At 49.2% G+C, this 2500-nt stretch overlaps 1 non-coding gene across 1 annotated transcript; it reads right to left on the reverse strand.

Moving 5' to 3' along the window:
* Positions 1 to 110: 110 nt before the first annotated feature.
* On the reverse strand, positions 111 to 2013 carry LOC140752905 (small subunit ribosomal RNA). Its single transcript, XR_012103505.1, has one exon. It is a non-coding gene; the product is annotated as a small subunit ribosomal RNA (ribosomal RNA).
* Between the last annotated feature and the right edge of the window lie 487 nt (positions 2014 to 2500).

The following is a 2500-nucleotide window of genomic DNA, read 5'->3' on the forward strand; positions in this document are numbered from 1 at the left end:
CATCCATCCATCCATCCATAATATGGACGGACGGACGGACGGACGGTCGGATGGGTATGTTGTGGATTAATGTCTGCGTATTACGAGCGCGAACGCGTCGTGACACACGTTAATGATCCTTCCGCAGGTTCCCCTACGGAAACCTTGTTACGACTTTTACTTCCTCTAAATGATCAAGTTTGGTCAACTTCCCAGCAACGCCGACGGCCGCGAAGCCACCGCGTGTCGGTCCGAAGACCTCACTAAATCATTCAATCGGTAGTAGCGACGGGCGGTGTGTACAAAGGGCAGGGACGTAATCAACGCGAGCTTATGACTCGCGCTTACTAGGAATTCCTCGTTTATGGGGGATAATTGCAAACCCCAATCCCCAGCACGAAGGAGTTTCAACGGGTTGCCCGGGCCTCTAGGCCTGGGAGAACATGCTGATTCCTTCAGTGTAGCGCGCGTGCGGCCCAGGACATCTAAGGGCATCACAGACCTGTTATTGCTCAATCTCGTGTGGCTCGAAGCCGCCGGTCCCTCTAAGAAGAATTTTAATACGTCGCCAGTGAGTTGCACGACCGAAGTCGAGCACACCTAAATGGCGACGCCTATTTAGCAGGCTAGAGTCTCGTTCGTTACCGGAATTAACCAGACAAATCGCTCCACCAACTAAGAACGGCCATGCACCACCACCCACCGAATCAAGAAAGAGCTGTTAATCTGTCAATCCTTCCGGTGTCCGGGCCTGGTGAGATTTCCCGTGTTGAGTCAAATTAAGCCGCAGGCTCCACTCCTGGTGGTGCCCTTCCGTCAATTCCTTTAAGTTTCAGCTTTGCAACCATACTCCCCCCGGAGTCCAAAATCTTTGGTTTCCCGGAAGCTGCCCGCCGAGCCATTGTAGTAACGTCGGCGGATCGCTAGATGACATATTTACGGTTAGAACTAGGGCGGTATCTAATCGCCTTCGAACCTCTAACTTTCGTTCTTGATTGATGAAAACACCTTTGGCAAATGCTTTCGCTGATGTTCGTCTTGCGACGATCCAAGAATTTCACCTCTAACGTCGCAATACGAATGCCCCCAGTTATCCCTATTAATCATTACCTCGGAGTTCTGAAAACCAACAAAATAGAACCGAGATCATATTCTATTATTCCATGCACGAAATATTCAAGCAGCATTTTGAGCCCGCTTTGAGCACTCTAATTTGTTCAAAGTAAAATTGTCGGCCCATCTCGACACTCACTGAAGAGCACCGCGATAGGATTTTGATATTGAACCGGCGTTTTACCGCCGGCTCACCGACGATATGCTCCGCAAACGTGTCAGTATCACCGCGGATGCGGTGCACCGACAGCGCGGCGCACAAATGCAACTACGAGCTTTTTAACCGCAACAATTTTAGTATACGCTATTGGAGCTGGAATTACCGCGGCTGCTGGCACCAGACTTGCCCTCCAATTGTTCCTCGTTAAAATATTTAAAGTGTACTCATTCCGATTACGAGGCCTCGTAAGAGTCCCGTATCGTTATTTTTCGTCACTACCTCCCCGTGCCGGGAGTGGGTAATTTGCGCGCCTGCTGCCTTCCTTGGATGTGGTAGCCGTTTCTCAGGCTCCCTCTCCGGAATCGAACCCTGATTCCCCGTTACCCGTGACAACCATGGTAGTCGCAGAAACTACCATCGAAAGTTGATAAGGCAGACATTTGAAAGATGCGTCGCCGGTACTGGACCATGCGATCGGCAAAAGTTATCCAGATTCATCAAAATTAACGACTTCGGACGCGAGGCCCTCCGTCGATTGGTTTTGATCTAATAAAAGCACTCATCCCATCACTGGTCAGAGTTCTGATTGCATGTATTAGCTCTAGAATTACCACAGTTATCCAAGTAACTGAGTAAGATCTAAGGAACCAAAACTGATATATTGAGCCATTCGCGGTATCGCCTTAATACGGCTTGCACTGAGACATGCATGGCTTAATCTTTGAGACAAGCATATAACTACTGGCAGGATCAACCAGGGAGCTGACAGTCACTCGCGGACGAATGTAGCCGTCGTCGCTCGGACGAGAACACGACACATATCGACGCGGTCGCGGGCGCGTCCGCGTCGAATGATGTTTCGTTTTTGAACTCGTCGTACCTTTTAATATTGTACGCTCTTTGTTTTCGATGGTTCGTGCAGCGTCAACGGAGTATCTCATCCGATTGTCGCAACGATCCAACGAGAGAGTGTGCGCGCGATTTACTAATAGCGCAACTCCGAATTGGATGGTTCACGGCGAGACAATTTAAGATTCACGTTTCATTATTATCTTTTAACACAAACGCGAACACTGAAAACAGATTCAGCCCGGTGTTTGAGAGACGTCGTCCTTGGCGTTAATTTTTATAGCGCCTTATAGAGGACCGTCGCCATAGGCGACGTGCAATTCATTTGTAGGATCGATACGTGAACCGAGACGAGTTTAAACAATCGCATCGGTCGATCCGCACTGTTCAATAAAATGT

This window comes from Epargyreus clarus, unplaced genomic scaffold (genome assembly GCF_041222505.1).
Source record: "Epargyreus clarus isolate Ecla_fem2 unplaced genomic scaffold, WU_Ecla_fem_2.2 ptg000025l, whole genome shotgun sequence".
Classification (NCBI taxonomy): domain Eukaryota; kingdom Metazoa; phylum Arthropoda; class Insecta; order Lepidoptera; family Hesperiidae; genus Epargyreus; species Epargyreus clarus.